A 23,656-nucleotide genomic window follows, 5' to 3' on the forward strand; every position below is an offset into this window, starting at 1 on the left:
CTGTGCATATGACAATAAATGAATTCTGATTCTGATAATAACCAAATAATGGAAAACAATACCTGAATTTGACAGCATCTATCAGGCAAATGAGACAAAGTGGTTTAGATCAGTACAAGCCCCCTAAGGAGGTCTAAAGTTGTCAAAATGTGATGTTGATTAACCATTTAAGACCGGAGCTTCAGCCTTGCGTTGATTTGCATCACTTTACAGTAGTGTTTACACCCTCAACTTAAATCAGCAGATTCTGTTGCAGGGACAAGCCGCCTTTCTCCACATCAAAATCAGCTGATTTACACTGATCACGTTAACAATATGTCAGAGACCGTATTATTTAGGTACCATCAGTGACAGCTCCTGTGTTAAAGGGTTACATTGATGTTTTTTTTAGGCTTTCATTCATTAAATAAGTTATTTTCTTTATTTTTTTTTAACTCAGACATAATTTTTTTTAACTTTATTTAAAAATGTTTCACTTGAGTTTGTTTCCTTTTCATTCATATATTGTATAAGTTCATCTGAACTCTGGTGGGAACCAAGCAAGTTAAGTGGAAACGAGGATCTGGATTGAATGCATATGGACTTTTCAGAGGTCAAAAGCATAAATAGGAGAGTACAATAAGATTGTGTGAGAATAAACCCACAGAGCAAATCCAAATAAGTGGAAATTATGAGAAAGTTGGAAAACTTTTAGTTAGTAAAAGCAGTGTAATAAAAAGATGAAGGCCTCCCATCAATTAATAATAGTCAGAAGATTAAGTAATTTTAATGCTTTTTTTTCCTGGTCAGATATCTTTTGAGCGATTCAGTCCCCAGCCTGCTGTAAATGAATGACCGTTCTTAGATATGTCTGTGAAAATTCTCATTTATGTAGGCGACACTGGTTGAAGTTGAAGTCATGACATCTAGACTTTAAGTCCTATTTCTAGATGATTTGGTCTGCTCAGCTTGCACTGAAACCAAACAAAGTTGTGATATTTTGCAGCATCCCTGTCTATGTGAATTACATTCATCAAACTATCTTATTTGTCCCTTTTTAATGGTATGCGTACAGGCACAAGGGCATATCCATTCAATGGCTAGGTCAATTTCAATTTGGCTGGTAAAACTAAAAGCTTACTGGACAAGCTGACAGACAAACATAACCTTGTGTTATTATTGGATGGAGCAATATCACTACATTTCCCATGAACATCTCACTTTGTTGTTTCATTTATTTTTCTGACCGTGGGCTGACATTAGTTAAGTCACGATGAGGGGGCGAGGGCTCTTTAAGAACACATTATGGCAAAAACATTTAAAAAGGTGTTGCTGTGGTAGAAATGTTAACGATAAAAGCAGGAGTTATAAGTCAATGACAACAATGAAAAAATAAAAAACAGCCAAATTTACTTTGATATTATTTTTGATAGAAAGGAACACACAAACACAACGCCATTTTAAAAAGGTAAAGTTTTTTTTATCACTGTTTTATTACAATTAAAGTTACTCATTTCCATGATTGAAAAAGGAATTTTTAGAAATATGTAATTTATTTGTTTATTTTTTTACAAGGTAAATAAATACAATTAAAAGAAACTTGTCCAAATTAGTCAAGACTATAATGTAAACTATGTGTAGTTTGACTCAAGACAAATAAGTAGTGGAAATACAGATAACATAGAAATTACTGGCCAAGAGTACATTTAGAGGACAGTCTGTGACTACACAACATAATAAATATTTGCCATTATTGGGATTTTAACAAGTGCAAATAAATGGCTCTCATTAAGATCAATTCATTAATGATCTTGATTATTTATGTGCATTTTATCAGAATGTTCTTTTCCAGCATTTTTAGTGGTTCCAGGCACAAAAGGTTTTTTTTCCTTTCTGCGTTTATAACTGTTGTGACTCAACCCAATAGCAGACATAACCACCAAACGTCTGCCAACAAACCACTCATAATATGTGAAGAAATTACTGCTATCAGAGTAATTTATTGATAACACAATCAAATATTTATTTAATCACCTGCTCTATTTAGTTTGGATGTGCAAACATTTATACTCAGAGAGAAAAATAGTTCCCCCCGTATAAAAAAAAAAGTGCCATGCAGTTCCAAACCACATTACGCCTTACATTCAAGCAATGATTGTTGATATTCATACAGTTTTTATTAGCACATGTTCCAAGTTTATTTCCTCTAGGGCTTGGAGATTTTTATTTTATTTTATTGAGCAGACAAGTACATTCAGAGGGCAGTCGGAGCTGCATTCTACACCAGCAAGATCAACAACAGCACAGCCACAGCTGCGCCTGTCTCAATGTTCACCTAATGCAACCCTGATTATCCACACAATGATCACACACGGCAGTAAAAGCATCCAGGCAAGCAGAAAAAAACGGTCAGAGATTCATATGAAACGCAGGTGTTTCACATTGGCGCACAAAAAATGTGTGTTCCTTTCTGTTAAAGTCCTACTCTGATCATCTTTTGATCTGTTTTAAAAGCGTTCCCAGTTGTCTTCTAATTATGAATATGCCGTTTTTTGATGAAGAAAACGAAGACGGATCAATTTGTTTTGCGAGTTGCTCCAAATTCACCACAATTTGAATAAAGAAATATTCAGAAACACAATCTTAATTTTTTTTTATGTTCTCACACACACACACACATACATATATATATATATATGTATATATATATTTACAAAACAACATTGTAAGAATCTGTTGATCTGTTGCAATCGTCAGTAGTGTAAACAGGTACAGGTGGGGCTGAGGGTGAAACAATGTTTTGAATTGTATCAGACAACTTTTAGATTGATCTTGTTCTAACATACTAGATCAGAAAAATACTTAGATCTGGCGAGCTTAATCATATTATTTAGTGTCCCAGTCATCTCCTTTAAATGCAGTCTGTGTACTTCCAGGTTAGAGGACTTCCACATGCGTTCTTCCTGGCGACATGTTCTTCTGAAGGCAGAAATCTCTTCATTTAACCAGGGACGAGGAGAGTTAGAAGATGTTTTAGTTTTAAACTTCATAGGAGTCACTATGTCCAAAAGAGTCAGGCAATGACTATTAAAATGATTGATAAGAATTTTTACATTGTCACAATCATCGATGAGATTAAGTTGAAACAGCTTTGAAAACTGTTCAACAACAATTTGATTTATAATACGCCTTTGAGATACCACTTTATGACAGTTATTGGGCACATGACTGGAAGTGTTCAAATATTCACAAAAATGGTCAGTCCAGTGAACATCCACCACATTCAGAGACTGTATATCTAGGCCAAAGGAAAAAACAAGATCTAAAGTGTGACCTTTATTGTGTGTAGGACTAGAAACATGTTGCTTTAGGCTAAAAGAATCAGTGAGTGTTAAAATTCAGAAGCTACCGGTACTTTACAAGATGGGTCATCAACATGCAAATTAAAATCAAAGAATTAAAACCCTCTCAATTCAGAGAATTAATTTAAAAAATTATCTAGCAGAACCAGGGGGACGATATCCTAAAATACAATAAAAAGAAGTCTAAATTTCCAACCTTAGTCATTTGGACTTCAAAGGAGTTGAAATGATCCTGCTTCCTTTGCCTGCAATGGAAGGAATTACAGTGGATGAGCGCAAGGCCTCCTCCATGCCGTTCAAGCCGAGGCGTTCCAGAAACAGAGCAGCCAGGAGGCCATACTGTAGTTCATTTAGATGGAAGGAGTCCTGTTCCTGTTGCCAAGTCTCAGTGATGGCCATGAAGTCAAGATTTTCAGATGTGAACAACTCACTCAGATAATGAGCTTTGTCCGAGATTGAGCGTCCATTCAAAAGAGCAAACCGCGTTTGTTCTTTCCAAAGGACTGAAGGTTTGCGCCGTTTAGTGGGGCAATATAGCAAATCCTGAGTATATATCCTGAGTGTGTGTGTTTATATATATATACATACATACATACATATATATGCATGTATGTACATATATTTCCATCATGAAAAAAAATCTTACAAGAACATGTTAAAAACACCAAAAAAATACATTTTAATTAAGGGGGTCTTTAAATGGCTAATGGGAAGTAATAAATCAGCCAGAAAGTCTTGAACATGCTGACATTGCTAACATGACCATGACGCAACTGATCAGAAGAGAGACTTATTAAGTTTATGAAGTTTTTTTTTTTTTTGCCAGCGATAACCTGTGTATAAAAGGCTGCTTCAACATGAAGTAATGTGTTTGACAAAGTATTAGCACACTGCTCCATCTGGACTGGTGACTGTATTTTTCTTGGTGGAGGAGCAAATTTGGGATTGGTCATGAAAAACCTACACGTTGCTAGAACCACAAATCACCTGACGTGTTTTTAGAGGAAAATGACCCACAATTTACACATCTGCGTGGCTAGAATTTAATCGGAATATTCTGGAGAAAATTCAGATTCAGGATAAAATTCAGGATAAAAGATGTATTATCTGCCTTTCATAGAGGCTATTCGGGCTGTGGGTAAACAGCTGGGTCAATGAGTAAGGCTCAGTGACCCAGGTGTAGCAAGGTGAAGAACAAACATCCTTACCTTTTACTGCTGGCTTGTCTGAACTCGCCAAACAGAGACACGGTGAAAGCAAAAGGACTGGAATCGGCTTCTTTAAAGCTCACGTCTCAACTTCTTACAAGTTTTCCTTAAAAGGTTGTTTTTGATTAAGGGACCCTAATTGACGGGGGCATAAAATTGCAGCATGTTATGTAGGAGTGAAAAAATGAAACATCACTTTGTCAATAGTAGCACCATAAACAAAATCCTAAAAATCAAATAAACAGAAATGCATTATGGGTTACCTCTGCTTTTGTTTTTATTGAGGACATTGTCCAAAAATGATTCACAAAGGACAGGAAAGCAGACTAAACAAAGCAGCCTTTCATTATAATCTGAATGTCAACCCATGTTATACTCATAATCTAATCCACCACATCAGTAGGGGTGCGGGGGCTTTATGGGTTTAGAGTTTCAGCGGGTGTCTTTTGTGTGTGCGGGGAGACTACAAATTCTGACTGACATTTTTTGACAAACTGTAAAAAAAAGAAAAAAAAGTTGACATCTCTCTGGTTTGCACACAAATCGGTCTCTGTGGATACAGCTGGCTGTTTGTTAAACGCAATTTCAAAAGCGCAAATCCCTCGTGAAAAGGAGCTACATGAGAGATACAAAAACTTTCAATTCAGTCGTTTAAAACCTTGCTTGCTTAAACCAAACATACAAAAGCATAAAAATGTACTTTTTAACTATAGAGATTTTCCTCCCTCATAAAGGTTTCAAATGTATGTTGCTACATTAAAAAAAAACTCAAACATTTTTGAATTCATTTAGTAGTAGGGGTGGCGAGTATGCGGCTCTTGGCCAATAAGCATCCGGCTGTTTGCTTCTCATCATATTTTCTATATACTGTGCATCATTTCATAGTTTCTCCTTCTTAAACCACACTCAAATCCATCAGTGCACATGTGGGTTTTCTCCGGTGACTCAGGCTTACGGTTCCTCTAAATTTCCCCTAGGTGTGAATGATAGTGTATGGGTGTGTGATTGTGGCCCTGCGTCAGACTGGGACCTATCCGGGACATCCCCTGCCTTCACCCAAGGGTGGCTGGGATAGGCACCGGCAGCCCCATGACCCCGAAAGGGACAAAAACAGTTTTAATAGATGAAGAATGAATGTTAAAAAAGGCATCAGAGCAAAAATAGTGATTCATAAATATCTGTTTATTTCTCTGTAGAAACAGTTTGGCTTCTTGTGGCCTGTGGGTACTTCCTGTTTGGAAGACAAAGAGGGAGGGGTCACTCAGTCCAGTTCTCATATCCAGTTAATGGTGTTTGCACTTCATTTTCACATTTTCACTTTTTCTAAAATCAGATAAGACTCTGGGTAAAAGTAAAAAATCCTAAAGAAAGGACTACATGTGCTTCTCTTGGTGCATGACTAACCAGCAGTTAATAGTGAAATATGTTTGGACTGTCAGAGCCCTAGAACGTAGTGGCAAATGAAAACACAAAAACAATTGCTTTTCATGGTTTTCTTCACCAGTTTGGGTTAGATCTACAACCATGGACGGTCAATAGCAAGACCAGCAATAGTGTAGTTAACATCTTAAGTGCCAGCTAAACAACAGCTGTTATTTTAAGGAAATAATGTAAATTCATAATTAATTGTTTTTAGGAAGAATGTGTTTATCTGTCCCATTTGAGGGTCTATCGTTCGGTAGTTTTCCGAGAATAATAACGCCGAAGTCTTTCTACTCGACCCCTTTGTTGGAGAGGTCATGCCTATGCCGGATCCCTCCACTTAGTTAATGAAGTCCTAGAAGGTCAACTAATGCTGATGATTACAGACACTGACAGATCAACACCCAGGGTGTCTGGCAATAGTTGATGAGTTGACAAAAATGAAAAAAAAACAGTAATGGAGGTGCAAGCCATTCCTGGCTGTGAGAACAGTGTAACAGGGTAAAAGTATGAATCCTAAAACATGCACGACACTGTTGAACCTAAGTTCCTTCCGTACTCCCCAACAACAGGAAGACAATAGCAAGACAGCTTTAGAAGCTGCTTTTGGATACAATACATTTATGTCTGTATTAAAACATGAATAACAAAAAAAGAAAGCTGAAGATTTTTTTTTAAATTGGATAAATGTGACAAAAAAATATAAAGAGGTATAAAATCTTACAGTTTAGGGCATTTTTTAATTGGCTTTGCTTATCTTTTGCCTTGCGTTTTATGATAAAGATGTGAAAACAATGTGCCAGAGTTAAAAAAAAAAAAAAAAGACAATCTGTTCTTAGGCAGACCTTCATGTATTCACTTACAATTGTTTGCTGTCTACTTTATGTTGCTGGTAGACTTGATCCAGGCATGAAAACACAAATGGCTTGAGTTAACGTTGACTCTTATTGTCAAACAAGACTGAAGGTTCAGACATTTTTTAATAATAAACTACCTTATAAACCAAGTTTTTTTAAAATAAATAATAAATGAGCAAGCACAACTTATGAAGGAGTTACTCTGAAAAATGTTTCCTTTTCACAAGAAAAAAAAAGGTAAAAATCCAAACAACCGCTCGAAATCTTAAATCTTGAAGTCTCAGCTGCTATTTGTTTTAGCAGGGATGACACAGCAGGAAGAATTCCAGCAATGCTTGTGTATCCTAGACTTATTTCCTCTAAAACAAAGAAGAAAAAAAAGCCACTTTCAGACAAGATGGTAGGGAATCTGCTGCTACTGTTTTTTCATCTAGTCAGGCAGCAACTATAAAAAACATGCTGTATACGGGCGTTCTATAATACACAACTTTCTTGTTATATACAGGCCATTAAACTAAATACCAATATTATTAGATTTTCAAAGGATGAATTTATCTAATAAATCACATCTATGCTTCTTCTATTGATCAAATTATGAATTGAGCAGCCAAACAAGTGATAATAAACTTTTTTCACTATAGCAGATTATGGCTTTAAACCTTGTGTTTGACCAGTACTTAACTAAGTAATCATCTTTCAGACAGCCCTAAGCAGACCTCTGGCTGGGAATAGGAACATGTGGGATTGTCCAATGCAGGCTCAGGGGCTGCAGAAAAGTGTAGGTAGAGCTTGGTTTGCAGTTCTAATCTCTTGGTGGAGAAGCAATTCCAATCAGTTCTATCATGTTGCTTTTATCTTTAAAACCCAACATATTATGGAGATTAAAGCTTGATTTAATGGGCAGCCCTTAATGAGGTAACCTCAAATTTGCCTAGAGGAAACTGCTTGTGGTTTGGTGCCAAGGTTGGTTGTAGTATTTTTCCATTTTTGTTCTTGCTGATACTCTCCGCTGGTACATGATATGCCGTAAATTTTGAATAAATATTATTAAAAGCGGCACTAACTGTTGCCCTTATTCCCAGCCATGCCCATTTTAAGGAAGAAAAGATGTGAGTTTTGAAAGTAGAGCAGCATCTTTGCAACACAGAGATGTTAGCCAAGAAACCTCTACTCTTTGTGTCTTTTTTTTTCCATGTTTGATTCCATGCCAAAAGTGGATTGCAACAGAACTGGTTCCTTTTAAAAGGAGGAGAGAAAAAAACATGATTTGGCTCATATCAGAGGAGACATCAACACGGAAGATATCAAGTGACGAAAGCAGTATTGTTCAGGCACATTAATTGCACCTTGCAGACACAAAAAAACTGGAATGGTTCCAGCAGCAGTGAATGGATCAGATTTTCCCCCTCCAAAAAAGAAAATCTGACTGAACCAAAACGAAACACTGTTCCCTCATGTATCGCAGGGGATAAGTTTCACATATACACCGCGATGGGTGAGATGCGTGAAGTAGGATTTCAGATGATTTAAGGCTGCAAAACTCCTCACTACTCACTTTTTCAGACAGACAGACGTTAACATTTTCACATTTTTCTCTCCTATTTAAATGCTCAAAGTTCAAACCTTTGTAAAAAATAAGTTCAGCATTATAAAAGGAAAACAGAGATCTGCGCGATCACAGATTTATGTGGATTTAGCAAGATGAACACATTCTGTACAGGTAACACGTCATGGAGGAGATTGATTGACAAGGTCTACAGCCAATCAGGATGCAGAACACAGCGCACTGTAAAAAGAATACAATGGCATATAAAACTATACTAAAAAATATGCAAAACAGCATACTTTAATCTGTGATATAGCGAGGGAGCACTATATAGATGAAAACAGTCATTGGCAGCAAGGTAAAGACTAAAGTATACAACTGTCACCTCACTCATGAGGGTGGATTATTAATATGAGATATACCGTATTTTCCACAATTTAGGGAGAACCGGATCATGAGGCACACCATCAATAAATGGTCTACATTTCAAGCCTGTGTCATATATTAGTCACACCAAACCAGTCATCGGTCAGCGACGTTCAACTGTGTTCACAGTAATTCTAGACCTTGCTTGAAACACATAGAAAAACAGACGGATGCGTGAATTAGTTAAGTAATTTAAATCACTTTAAATTAGCGTGAGCTCTCAAGACTGCAGCTCCTGTGTGCATTTTGTTTGAGTTCCCAGGAGTTGGGGACAGTGCTTCCATGTCACCCACTAACCTCCTCATTACCAGAGGTCATCCTGCAGGAACACAAAGCTGACCCCCCATGCCAAAGTTTGCTTAGGGTTTCGGGGGAGGGAGTGTAAGAGAACAAGAGAGAGTCATGATTGAAGTGTAAAACTTCAGACCTGTCTCTTTTCTGCTGTATCCTTGATCAGAAATCCTCCAAGCGGTCATAATATATATTTGTATTTGTTATGTATGTATATTCATACCCCCCCCCCCCCCCCCCAAAAAAAAAAGAAAAACCATGACTGATTATTATTTTTTTCCATCCCTAATTAGATCTGAATTCTTTATTTATGGTGACCTTAAAGTTTGAATGGGATGAAGAGCTTAAGGCTTCTGCAATCTTTAGTTTTTGAAGTGTGGAGTCTGGAGTAAACACACATGACACCCCTTTTAGAGGACAACATGCTCATTATCCCTGACCTGCTGTTGCATTCACTCAAGCCTGACTATAACGTCATTGGATAGAAATTCAAACGCTGGTCTTTAGATTTTTTTCCTTGGATAAGACGGACATGTAAAAAAAGAATCTCAGGATTTTAATAAGAAAAAAAAAGGATAAGGAACAACTTTTGGTCAGTTTTTATTGTGAAAAATTAGGATTTTACTCATGAGAGTTCCACTTTTGTTTAGTTTATATCCCTGACATGTGAAAACTGTTATTAGTTACCAAATAAAATTGATTTTGAACAAGAATGCAACTAAAAAAATGGTATGGAATCAACTCAATTCTGTATTTTGGCAGTGATGCCAAGCTCTGCCTTATCTAGTGTTGACAGAAATTGAATACGGCGGTGGAGGGGGTTGCATTCTGCAAGGTTACATCTGGATCTTTTAAGACATGCCTTTGGAGTTTTGACACAACCAGAGAGCAAAGGCCCCCTGTCTTCCGGTGGTCCACTACAGTGCACCGCGTCTTTCACCCTTCCCCTCCAACCCTATCTCTCCACAGCGGGACCATGTGAAAACTTCCAATTACCAGAAACATGAGACATGCCAAAAGCTGGACGTGAACTTGGAATATGCAAAACACAGGAGCCCTTAACAGCCGTCACGCCGGACTTTTGATAGAACGCGTCAGCGGGTCATGAAGGGGCCCCTCAAGATCAATGTAATTATGAAAGCTTTATATAGAGAGCTTTGATTTTCAGACTAGGGAGTGACCGGCGACAGGAGGACAAGAAAAAGAGAGCTGCCAACATTTTGTTCAACCAGAGAAACCCCTTCCTTTTTTTAAGCCAACAAGTGGAGAAAGACTTACCGTCAGGAGCTGCAGCAAAAAAATGGAAGAAGACTAAAAGAAAAGAAAAGAGGGTTTGTAACACCTGCAGCAGGGTGCCAGCAAACATTCTTGTTTCTCCTTCCTCAGGGTGATGCACTCTATAAATCTTTGTGATTAGCTACAGTAGCAGGACTAAGTGCCACTTAAATAGAAGCCCAAAGGCCAGGTTGTTGTGACCTCTGAGCTTTGGAAACAGGATTTCAGTCCAAGTGATAATTACAAAATAAAAAAAAATACAAAGCACGCTCTGTTTCTCTAATAAAAGACTGTGCAAGGAGGATGGGGCATGGGAAGCAAGAGCGCGCGTGACAGCAGTTTTGCAATAATAAGCCATTATTTGAAGGATTCATGAGAATCAGGAGAAATAACACTGTTATTATGCTATAAAATAACCTGCAACTAATAGAAAGTCCATTGTGCTTTCATATTCTGGGAAGTACACATGCCAAAACGAGACGCAGATGTGAATCTATGAGCTAAGCCAAGGTTTTTAAATAGTTAATGTGAAACTCTATGGTTCCTATTGTCTGTGTATTTTCTCTGAAATCAATATGTTTTTACAGGATCTTCCAATGAATGGCAAAAGATGGGAGAAGTCTATGTTGTCATTTCAGTTCAAATTTGGGTCCTGGAACCTTCCACTTCTGTTGGGACAATGACAACATCGATCAGAGAATCCCTTCGACCCCAAAGACATCAGTCCAACAAAAAAAATAAAATCACAATTAAGTCCACTAAACGGGATCCTGCAGGCTAAACTGCAGGGTCTCCAGAGGTCTATTAACATACTGAGCTTATAGTGTGGGAGAGAACAAAACACCTCAGGCCAGGACTGTTGCTGACAGCTGACAGAGTCCAGAGCCATGTGCGCTCCAAAGGAAACTCATGAGACTAAACTGCATCACATTTCTGCATTCATCTAGTATCATATTAATTACAAATGCAATCACTAACTGTCCTCTGCAACTCAGATTTAGCTGTGGATAATCAAGAACACTGAATTTTTCATTGTTATAAACTTTAATGTATAGGTTTCCTAACCAATAGCAGAAGTCCACAGTGATTGACCACCATGAGGTGATGCCCAGTGAAACATTGAGAGCTTATAAGCTGTCTTTGAAAGAAGTAAAAAATGCTTTGTAAGAAGTCTTAGACATTTGAATTCAGTCACTTTCACAGTCTTAAATATAGACTGAAATTGGCAAGAACCAATGAAGAAAACCATTTATTTGAGCTAATAAGAATTAAAATGATCACCGGGTTTCTTTGTGTCTTATCATCTTATCTTATCATCATTATCTTATCTTATTATGTCTTTGTTTTGTTCTCCCGTCAGATGTGAGTAGTTCAATTCAAAAATCATACAAATAACCCCCCCTTTTTAAATTATTTTTCTTTTTTTTTGGGGTGTGCTTGTATTTGTGCACATGAGCAGAGACTGGACCTCTATTATGTCCTGTGTGTATGTGTGCGTGTGTGTAAAAGAGTGTGCATACGCATGACCTGGATATGGGAATGTTTTGGGTTCGGGTAGGGAGGGATATGGGAAACACAGAGCTGTATTATCGTTCGAACACTCTTACCTTTTGAAAATATGCTCTCTCTGTTAATGTGTTCTAAAGATTCAATTAAAAAAAGTTGGAATAAAATGATCACCGGGTTAAAAATAATCTTAAATTGGTGCAAAAGCAGCATCTACAACAACGTCATTGTAGAAGAGGTTCAAGATTTATTGGACACTTGGGGCTTCAAGTAAGAGAGATGGCATTATGTTAAGAACCAATGGATTGACCATAAATTAAGCGAGTTCCTGTCTTGTTCACAAAAAGGTTATTGAGTGCAAACCAGATCACCATTGACATCGAGCAAAACCTGCTTCCAAGCGTCCAAGAGGCTGAAATCACACCCAGATCACTGCATTGGCAAAATATTTTTGCGTTAAAAACAAAGTATTATTCTTATGGGTCCTTATTGAATACCCACCCCCAACTTTTTGAAAGAAGTTGCAAAGGAAATGCAAGCCACATGTTGCTGTGGTGCATTTCAACTCAAATAAGAGGCTGTTCGTATACATCAATGCTTGTGTGCAGGCCTATAGGTACTGTGCAGGATTGTTTGCTTGCAGGTGCATCCATTTAACTTTATCAGCCTGGCGGGCTGTGCAACGATCATGGTTTTTGTCAACTCTAATCCACATGAAGGAAGAGGGGAAACTCCCTAGGCTAAAACCAGAAAAATACCAGTAGTGGGTTAAGCAAACCCATGAGTATCTGTGTTAAAAAGATGTTTTTTATGAAATGATTTTCAAAGTAACATTTAGTTGCGGCAGTGGCTGTTAAATCCTAGCTCCTAACAGGTTAAAATGGAAAGTTAAAGGAGAAAACTCATATACTTTCTAGCATAATATAAAATTTGACTGATAAGAATGTAAAAAAAAAAAAAAATGAATGATAGGGGACTAAGAAATTTAAATCTCTGTCAAAAAGAATAAGCTCATTCTCCTTTGTCATCTGTTCCTCCATTATTCCACTCATTGTGGTGATCTCAATAAGAAATTGAGGAGTTTGGAACCAGGGCAAGAAAACATAATTTTGTTTTGTTTTCTTGGATTCTCCCGGACTTAAGAATTGTTCTAGTGAAAAAGTGAAGAAATTAAACTGAAGTGGCATTGAGATAATTCAACACCAAAAGAGAACAATTCTGAATACAGACAGAATCTTTTCTATGCAGAAAGCCAACAAAACATACAAACATATCTTTTATTCAAAATAATATTTTTCCCTTTTATTGTATCATTTGCACAACACAAAAACAACACAGAAGGAATTTCCACATATTTTAATTCACATCTTTTGATCTATTGTAAAAGTGTTCCCAGTGGTCTTTGAATTACGATGACACCGTTTTTAGCCAAAATCCAAAAACGTGTCGTTTTCTAGGACATAGTTTCTGTAGAGCGGCAGGAGTTCATTGGAAATTCACCCCTGGGTCGTGGGTGGGACCGTTGGCACAAGCAACCCCCTTGAGTTATCCCTCATGTAATTTAAGAGCGGGTACATCTACACATATAAGTTCTCCACCACGTCGTCATTGTTAATCCGTCTGACCCAACTGTGGTTTTGACCTTGTTTCCAGTAAATCTATCATTTGTAGGAACCTTTTGAAATGTTCTAATGGCAATTTCTAAAGCCCACCTTCAATCAAAGTCAGACAGCTAATTTAGCCACCACTCCTTTTAATCAGAACAGCTGCCAATGTCAAGCATGAAGAGATTGAAGCCACGCTGTCAGGAACACCCTGTAAACCGCGCTACTTTTCTGAGTAAATTGATTGCCTTAACTCAGCCTTACAAGGTCACACAATGATGAGTACTCCATATTTGTTTGAAGTAATTGTGCAGGTACAATTCAGAGTGCAGTTCAAGTCTGAAAAAGCACATAGCCTTGTTGTGAAGAGTTGTAGTTTTCAACATACCAGATGATAAAATGTTCAGGTCTTTTTTGTCATATTGTTTCTGTAAATGGTTGTCAGGCAGAAAAACATTTCAGAGTTCTTCAATTCAAAGGTTTCTTCACGTTCTCCATTGGGAAATGAAAGAAACCAGTCCAAAGAAAGCAAAGAATGACCTCAGTATTATCCAATCTTTATTCATGAAACATCCCCCATTTCCCTTCAACATGCTCACTCGTGCTATGTTTAATAAATGCTTTTCAATATGCAAGCTGGCCTGAATAAGGCTAGTTTTGAAAAGCAACTGAACCCATGACCTGGAGGCATTTCAGCCAAAACACGATTTGACAAGCTCTGGGGTCAAACCTCAGCAAGAAACATGTGTCCCTGTTGATCTGTGAGCCAGTCAACGTGCTCCAGTTTGTGCAGCAGATCCTAATGAGAGTGCTTTCTCTTCGAGGGGGGGGACCAGGCCCTGTCTGCGGGGGGTTTGTCTGAAGAACTGCACAAGAAAAGAAAGATGCCATGAAGCACTTAACACACAAAAACAAAGACCCAAGAGGTGACTGTGCCAAGTGTGGTTTGTGGAGGAAAAATATCTATAAACACACAAAGAGCAAAGGCATTAAGTGCACAGCTAATGCACATTGATGTGTGACTGATGGTCCATGGAAAATTTGCAGTTTGGTTAAGCTACTGACAGCGAGTCATAAAAACCCAAATGTGTAAGTGTGATTTAGGGATTATGCAAGGCTTTTATGATCGTTTATGTTCATTTTAAGACACTAAATATTCATTTTTATTAAAGCCTTGCATTTACTGAGAAAGCAATCAAAGTTCTGGGAGGTCTCGGAAAATAATTTGGACTGTCTTCAGCAGCAAAGTAGAAAAATAAGAAATATGTTTCCATCTGCAGTAAATGGTCCATCAAAGTGAATAAAGGCCAGAGATTGTACTGAGACGAGACAGCGGGACGGGAGCAGCGAAGCCCGAAAGACACTTCCATGTTTCTGATGAGTCTTCGAGACCACTTCAGCTGAAACCACATGAATTCATTTTCCACTTTCTGTGCCCCTTCACCTCAGGGAAAACGTGGGAGCTACAGCTCTGTTGCAAAGCTCACATTGCCGTATATTACAATGATCCACTGTGACAACTGTATTGACCACAGGCTCCTTTAATGCACAACACCTGCTTCGTTTTCGTCATCCGTCAGAATATCTAACATGCAAACAGTGACAGCTGCGGTGCCAGCAGAGATATGGCGCTGCTCTGCACAGCGGCGATGGAAGAGATAGCCGGACGGGTCGGTTTCTCAAAGCAGTTCATCGCAAAAAAAAAAAAAAAAAAAAAAAAAGGCCCCTCCGGGTCAACCAGTTGAAAGTGTGCCGCCTAGAGCATGTAACATTTCAAGTTTCTGGAGGAGCACCAGGCTCTATGATTTTCTTTCATCCTAAGCCATTAAGGGGAAGAAGAGAGCGATTCACGTTAGCAGATTTTCTTTTTTACATGTGAGGGATGCTCTGTGAGATGCCATGATGGCGCCTAGGCCTATCCGTGGTCGACTTTATCACCTCAGTCCAATTACAATCAAACTTTATGAAGGAAACTTGCAATAACAAGATGATTAAAACTGTGCAGAATCATATGATAACAGCAAAAAACTATGTGTACAACATTAAGGAAAAGCAGGATCCGTCATTTGCAGATTCCAACCAACACGTGTGTCAAGGTTTTATCAAATCCAGCACAGCAGAAAAGTCATCTCTCATCTGGCTGGAATAAAAACCATTGGGTAAAATTGGATGGAACGGCAGCTGAAGCCAACATCCTGAATTTCTTTAACATTACACAGAACACATGCATGAGGTTGGAGGTAATGGAGAAAGTTTGCTGATGGATAAAACACTGGTAGTCAGATGTTTACCATTTTAGAAATCAGCCCAGTAATTCGGGCGGAGGGAGCTTTTTTCCCCCCATAGTAATTTGTCCTCCCCTGTTTGTGGGTTTTCAGTGAAATGTGCCAATTAAGGTCACAGATGGTGAGGCCATGTCTGATAAGGGCCATGCTTTTCAACAGTTTCCCCTTCCTTTGTTGAGTTTGTCATTAACTTCAGATAGCAGGTTCTGCAGGAATGCTGAGACAAAAATCGGAGCAAATCACCCTGTAACCAAACTCCGCCCACTGAACCCAGAGCCTACTCCAGAAGAGGTGATGTTCGATAAAACTGCACATCGCAGGCCGCTGACGCCATCTTGGCTGGGAACATAATGGAGAGTAAAATGAGACAGATAAAAAAAAACAATGGTTACGTCTTTTTTTAAACTGCTGGAGGTCAAAGTAAATATGATGGAAGATAAATAGAAATAACAATGCACTTTGGTTTTGTGGCATAGCCTCAATTGATCAAAGTAGAAGGAATCAGTAGAAAGCTACAAATAACAGTAAATACTGCGCACCTGCACACTCTAAAGCAGTGGTCTCCAACCTTTTTCAGGTTTCATGTCAGACATTTTATGAGGCGGAAGTGGGCGTGTCCTAAGTAAACACAGGTAGACCCCACAGACCAGTGAGGCTTAGATCCAGCCCCATTAGAATTTTTCAAGGACATTTTACAAATGATTATAGATAGATATAGACCAAAATATATAACCCTAAAACCAAGCCAACTATTTTAAAGCACTTGGTAGCAGACCTGCATCTATGAATAAAAACATAAAACATTTGCATCAATATGACTAATGTTCATTTTCTCCAGGCAATTTGGAAAAAGACCCTCCAGAGACTTTCCTTGACTGCTACCACGCTAAAAACAAGGTGGCAGATGGTAAATGGCGTATACTTATATAGCGCCTTTCTTCCTACAAGGACAAAGCGCTTTACAGTCACAGACCCATTCACCCAGTCACACACACATTCACACACTGGTGGCAGCTCCGCTGCCAAACACAGGCGCCCGCCTACCACCAGAGGCAAGGTGGGGTTCAGTGTCTTGCCCAAGGACACTTCGACTCATGAGCGAGCAAGGCGGGAATCGAACCTGCACCACGGCACCACAGCAACAGATCAGAGTCAGCTGGCAGCAAAATAAAAACTGACCAGGCTTGTATTATATACAAACTGCCACACAAGTAGTTCTTGCTTGAAGATAAAGAGGGCAAGAAAGGGCACTAAGCTCAGAGAGGCGTACATCACAACCCCTCCTCTCTTGGCTCTACCTCCTGCTGGTGAGTCTCCCTCCTCCAGCCTGTGTTGCCACAGTCCCATGTCCTCCATTGTCGCGTGACGTTAAGCCGGTCACCCCCTTCTTTCAGATTTTACATGTACATTATTAGTCATTCAACATTAATCTTTACATTTATTTTTAGCATTTCAATCACCACAACTCAACTATATGTAAACTTTGTTTGGAATAATCTCTGCCTTCAATAAGATGAAAATGAGGCAAATTTCAACTGCATAGCTGGACTATAACAGTAATATTTTTTTAATGTAATTGTGTATGCAGTTCTTAATTGAATGGTCTACCCTGAGTTTTGTGATTAAAGTGGTAAAGAGATTTTAAGCATTAAAAATATTAAATCCCTTGATAGAAAGTAGCAGAAATATGGGGAGCATTAGACAAACAGTCAAATATTGTGCTAAGACTACACTACCTGGAGTCCCTAGATCAGTTGAGAGGTATATTTGGTCAGAGGGGTTGATGGAAAGTTCTTCATGTTTGCCTCTTTTATTTGAAATAATCAGCCTTTGAAGAGAAAGCAACACCACAGTTAGGTCAAACTTTATCAGCAATAACGACCGAAATTGTTCAGTTGTAACACACAAAATATAAAACAATGCACTCACTTTTTCAGTTTATTATGTTGAAGCACAGTACGTTTGCCACCACCAAACCCTCGACTACAGTACCCACAATGCTCCGGAAATCCGCCAAGCAGTGCAGCTTCCTGGTTTACCAAAGTCGTAGTAAAACAGATTTTTGAGTGTCATGCACCACACGAAGTCAGTTCCAGATCTGTAAGCATGACCGGAGTTAATAAATAAGGCACACTGTTTTTTGATTTTTAAGTAAAAGATTAGACTTTAAAAATTTGTTTTTAAAAAAGATGGTTAAAGTCCCACTTCAATCATCATTTGGGCTATTTTCTGAAAGCGATCACAGTGATCTTTTAATTATGATTATGTCGTTTTTAGCCACGATCCAAAAAACTGTGATGTTAGGACATAGTTTCTGCAGAGCAGCAGGAGTTCATTAGAAATTCACCTCTGAGTTGTGGGTGGAACTGCAGCGGAAGTATGCCCTGACGTCCCATCTTCTTTTTGTTTATCCTATCTGGACATTTCATCTCCATAGGCAAATCATAATAACGGAATAGATAACAATAGACGGAGCATATGCTCGCTTCACTACCGTAACAGACTGATGCTGATTTAGCTTCATGAAACATAGGAGGAATCTAGTATTTTAGCACAAGAAATGAGCAACTGTTCTGACAACCACAAGTCAACTAACTGCCACTTCTACGACTAAAACCACGATAAATGTAAGTTTCAAGTACCGTTCATGTATGAAGAAATGTTTAGTGTTTCATGAGTCTGAGCTGCCTGGGACATATTCCCTGCATGCGAGATCCGAACGAAGGCATCAGATGCAAAGAACAGGTCAGAACCCAACTGGGTTCAGCTGGCAGACAGTCCGAACCAGCTTCTCTTAAACCAGTGCGCGCTGAATTTCAGTGTCTGAAAAATCAACTAAATGTTTTTTGTTAATTTGAATGTTAAGTACATTTTTTCTTTATTTTTATAAAAGAAATTATTTGTTAAATTTGTGTCACAATTACAACCATTATTTGTTTTGGGGTGTTTACCCATGTATTAATAAATTATGTATTAGTGCACAATAGGCCTGCACAATATACCGCAAATTTATCGTTATCGCAATATCAAGCTGTGCAATATGCATATCGCAAAAGACAGCAAATTTGCAATAAATGGTTACCTTAGATGTGGCCAAACAATCTTATAGCAGCTTGAAGTGTTTAATGGATTGAAAGAATCCCTTTCTGCATTTGACCAATCAGATGGACCCCTTCACGTTGTTAACTAATCGGATGGCGCCCTATTATGTTGTATGTTCGCCTCCTACGTCAACAAGGGTCATTTGTAGTATAATTTTTAAGCTGTTGTAAAGGAATGGGAATAATATTTTTGGTTGTTTTGCTAATTGTTTATATACCGCAAATTATATCGTTATCGCAATATTAATCACTGATATCGCATATCGCGAGTTTTCTTCATATCGTGCAGCCCTAGTGCACAAGTAAACCGAAATATCAATAAAAGTGCAACAAATGGATAAACACAGTTTAAAGCTTGTTAGTGAAGGCCCAGATGTCTTTAGGAACTAATTTATTGGATTGAAAAAACAACAAAAGAATTCAAGCTTAATAAAAAGGAAAGAATTGAGTCTAGTCAAAAAAAAGTATGGGTTTGTTTATTAAAACTTCTTTCTATGATTTTGGGGGCTTCATACTTGGATATCTTTACATTCAAAGTCTAAAGCATATAGTTCTACTTTTTAACATACAAAAAAATGGTTTATTTATATAAATTTACATCTTTAAACACTGTAATCAACGTTTTCTGGCTAGGACAGAATCCTTAAAATGTGTTGTTGAGACGACTGTTGTTGTGAGTTTGGGCTATACAAATAAAATTGAATTGAATTGTTGTTTGTTCTGAGTTTTATCCTTCCTAAAAGCATAATTATGAACCGAGGATAAATCTCTGTCGTAATCTCTGACAGTGAAAAGTCTCAGACGTCCCCCTTGGACCCGTTAAGCCAATCGCTCAACGACAAACCACAAATCCATGCTGCGCGGCAGCTGCTAGTCTCCTCAGAGACAGACGGAGATTAGCCGTGCTGGTGCCACAGCAGTCCGCAGATCCACCAGTGTCTCCATCCTTTAGCTCCACATCAAAGAGAGCTCTGCTGCAGTTTGAATTATGGACAGCAAGTGTCCAGTCATACCTTCCGATGGCACCCAGCTCCCTGCGCGATTAACCCCTGTGCCACCCCGAGGAAGAAAACGCACAAGAGTGAGCAAGGATGAATTACAAAACCAACAACTGCACATCAGCAACACCGCTAAAGGTCACTGGCACTGTCAATGGGGGGCTTGATAGCTCAATCTGTGAAATGCAGTCTGAGGAAATTTAAAGCAAGGAAAAAAGTTGAATCTATACTAAAGCATTAGGATTGGATGTGGACATCTCTTCTACAGAAAACTGGGAATGGCTTTTAAGTAGAGATTCTGGTGATGCACGCTCTCTCCCTGCTTTCATCTACAGGATAAAATGGCAGAAAGAAAAATAAAATCCCAGGTTTCCATTTTTGTAGTTATGTTTACTGATGCTAAGTGAATTTCAAAGGCAAAAAGAAAACTGATCAGAAGTTGAAACTGATAGTCATAACAAACTTCATCTAAGTTCTACAAGCAAAGCAACCTTAGAGACCCACTCAGATTAAAAAAAATGTGTTTTAAACATGTTCTTGTGGCATTTTTCTGATTACAGAGGACATGTATAAAACAATGAAGCTCAAAATTGCATTTCTGAGAATTTTATTTTCATTCAAATTGTTGTGAATCTGGAGAAGCTGAGAAAATGCTGTTTAAAAAAGGTGGTATTTGTGACGTACAATGGACCACAAGCTCCCTGCTCCCCTCCATTCTGCTGCATCCACTTTTAGACAAATAGATCCATGTATGTCTTTGTTTTCCTTGTCTGAGCTGGTATCTAGTAAGCTAGAGGGAGCACACGTAAACAGATGCATGATGGGAAATGGGGGTTGGGCTTACTCCATGCCAACTACTGCCGCTCTACAGAAACGACATCCTAGAAAATGACAGTTTTTTGAAATATTGGCTAAAAACAGAATGGTCATACTTTAAAGACCACTGGGAATGCTTCTACAACAGATTCAGAGGATGGTCGGAGAGGGACTTTAATTTGCAAGTCCATATATGGTAAGAAATATGCAGTATATGCCACTTAGTCTGGACTCACAGACTAACAGGATGTAGTTTGTGATCTTCCAAGAAAAAAAAGAAGAAAAAAAACAACTTTGGATGTAGCGTGTCTTCTGCTCCAATGCCAATACAAAGATAGCATCATGACAGACCTAAAGTGGTTTACAAAGGGGCATCAACGTGGAGGAAAACCTGCCCAGATGCAGGCAGAGGCCAAATTTAGATGGTAAGCAGCTGCTGAACAGCTGTCCGGGCCAGTTGTTCCGTATGGAGGGATTCAAAGACATTTGGACAGGGGTGAGGAGGTTAGATAAAAAGAGATCAGTCACTGCAGCAAGCTTTTAGATTTCAGACAGGCTTTGGCCCATGTCAAGATATCAGCAACTTTCCAAACAGCAGTTTACAGGTTGACTGGCTGGTTTCAAACTACAACTGAGTTGAATTGGCTTGATTTATAATAAAGGCAGATATAATAAGATAGTTTATGTTTAATATTGGCAGAAAAATGCATTTGCAACTTGCCAGGTGGCTTTGTGCAAGAAAAAGTTCAGAGGGAGGAGATAATTAAACACTTTTAGTACACCTTGGGATACTTTATACAGAAAACAAAGGTTGGGGAAAGTGATGCTGTTTTTTAAGTGTCCTTTACAATCAGTGAATCGTAACAGGAAGCCTAACAGGAAATCCTCAGAATACAGTGGACAACTGGACTGACAAAAAAAAGTGTGGCAGCGCCCTCTGGTGGATGACATAGAGGCGCGCACAAGAATCTAAACAAAGATAAAAACATACAGATGATTCCCACGCATCTGTAAAAAGTGAACCAGGCCGGGCCAGCACCGGAAACAGGAAGTAAACAATATAGGTAAACACAATTTCAAAATCTAAACTTTCTCTCAACAGGTAGGAATTGTATGGAGCTAGGGAGCAAGTTAATAACAAAGCATGTGTTCAATTTTATACAAATGGTAAAAAATTAAACAAAGAATAGTGTTGTTGGTTTAAAAAAAGTCAACAATGGAGAAATAAAATAGCAGAAAATTGATTTTACTATCACGAAGAGGATAAATCTGACTGATATATGTTAATGAACAGATTCAAAAAGACTTCCACAATATTATTTTTTTGTCTTCATCAGATTCTCTAATCCATGTGCTGAGGAAAAACAAAACAATGAATGTAGCCAGAGCACAGCTGGAGTTTCAGAGATATGACGCTCCCCCTCAGGCGCAAACCTTCCACCTCACAAAGTCTGAGCGTTTTGGTGGATTTTACTTCGACTTGATGTGTTTAGGGAGCAAATGTTTCATTTTCAAAGACTTTCTTCTAAGTTTCGATCGACTTACTTTGTCCACTACTACCAGAGCCAAACATGACCACCTTGCTGCTGCGTCGGCCTCGGGTCAAAATCACAGCTGGCCCCGGCATCAGTTCACAAGCTAGCGCTTTAAAAATCAAACTGTAACATCTCCACTTTAAGTAAGTTCTGTGGGAGGTCCAGAGAGTCCCGGGCCCAGAATGCAGGCTTACTTTCAGCGACAAAAAAAAACCCACGACGCTCATTTTTGCCCCCAACAGCTCAAGCTAAGTCGGTGTAGCAGGCTGTCGCTGCTAGCCAGCTAACCTCGCTGACCAAAACAGCTGAGCGAACAGCGGTTTCTGTTACCGCCGAGCCGCACGCTCACCTGAGCAGGCGCTCCGGGGGAAGGCCAAGCGGGCTGAGAGAACCACAGAGAGAGGCGAGGAGAAAACGGATCCTGCGGTAGTACTGAAGTTTCTGCCGGATGCTCATGTATCCACTCTCCAAGCATCAAACCATGTTGGGTGAGCAGCTGCGCACTGAGGTCCTGTCCAGAGCAGGAGCGACAGGAAGACTGTGGGGAACTATGAAGGACCCTACGAAGGACACTACAAAGAGACTGTCTTCACTTAAAATGATTCTCTATTCTATTCTATTCTATTCTATTCTATTCTATTCTATTCTCATGATTTAGTAAAAATATCTCTAAACTATTTTAATGCCAGAAATGACATCATTAGACTTAAAATTAGATGACTAACTATTGCAATCTAAATTAGATTAACTACTGTTGTTGTCCTTCAACCACAGTCAGTGGCCTAATATCCCTAAAAATGTAGGAACAACAGATTTCCTGTTTAGATTGTACAGGACCACCTACGGTGCCCTTACAGATGTTATTTCTTTTTAAATGACAATTTGTTCACAAAGCAAAGCAGATGAGTTTAACAGACTGTTTATACAACAGAAACAAAGTGAACACAGATTCCTATATATTCTGCACTACTTGATAACACTAAAAAAAAAGCATTGATATTACATACAAACCCCAATTCTATATCCTTGAATGTCTTTAAAGTAAAAACAGAAAAAAAATCTGTTTTGAAATCTCCTAAAAGAATACAATTTGTGGGGAGGGGGGGGGGGTGTCATAGTGAATATGTTATGCAACCTTTTACAAGAGCAGCTGGTAGAAGATGAAGAAAAAAAAAGCTCATTTTTTATTGCTCAGCAATAATGAATGTGTTGAAGCTATGCTGAACCAGACCTGGCATAGTGTTGAATTCCAGAGCAGAATTCAACAACATAAAGCTATGATTTACTGTGTTTTCATTTACAGATATACATCATATACATATATATACATAAATCCTGATAATTAGTCAGCCTGTAGCTGGAGAAGTGAAAAATTCTTTATATATCGGACTAGGCATACTTTCCAAACACTAAATGATTTGGATTTGGATTCATAAGTTCATGAT

General features: G+C 38.6%; 1 protein-coding gene across 1 annotated transcript in view; it reads right to left on the reverse strand.

Annotated features, from left to right (window-relative positions):
- The window catches only part of disp1 (dispatched RND transporter family member 1), a 63,166-nt gene extending 40,032 nt beyond the window's left edge, over positions 1 to 23,134 (reverse strand). Inside the window, exon 1 of the mRNA XM_011491773.3 lies at positions 22,561 to 23,134. The gene's annotated coding sequence lies outside the window, so the exon portion shown is untranslated. The remainder of the gene's footprint in view (positions 1 to 22,560) is intronic.
- Between the last annotated feature and the right edge of the window lie 522 nt (positions 23,135 to 23,656).

The sequence above is a fragment of the Oryzias latipes genome, chromosome 24, assembly GCF_002234675.1.
Source record: "Oryzias latipes chromosome 24, ASM223467v1".
NCBI classification, from domain to species: Eukaryota; Metazoa; Chordata; class Actinopteri; order Beloniformes; family Adrianichthyidae; genus Oryzias; species Oryzias latipes.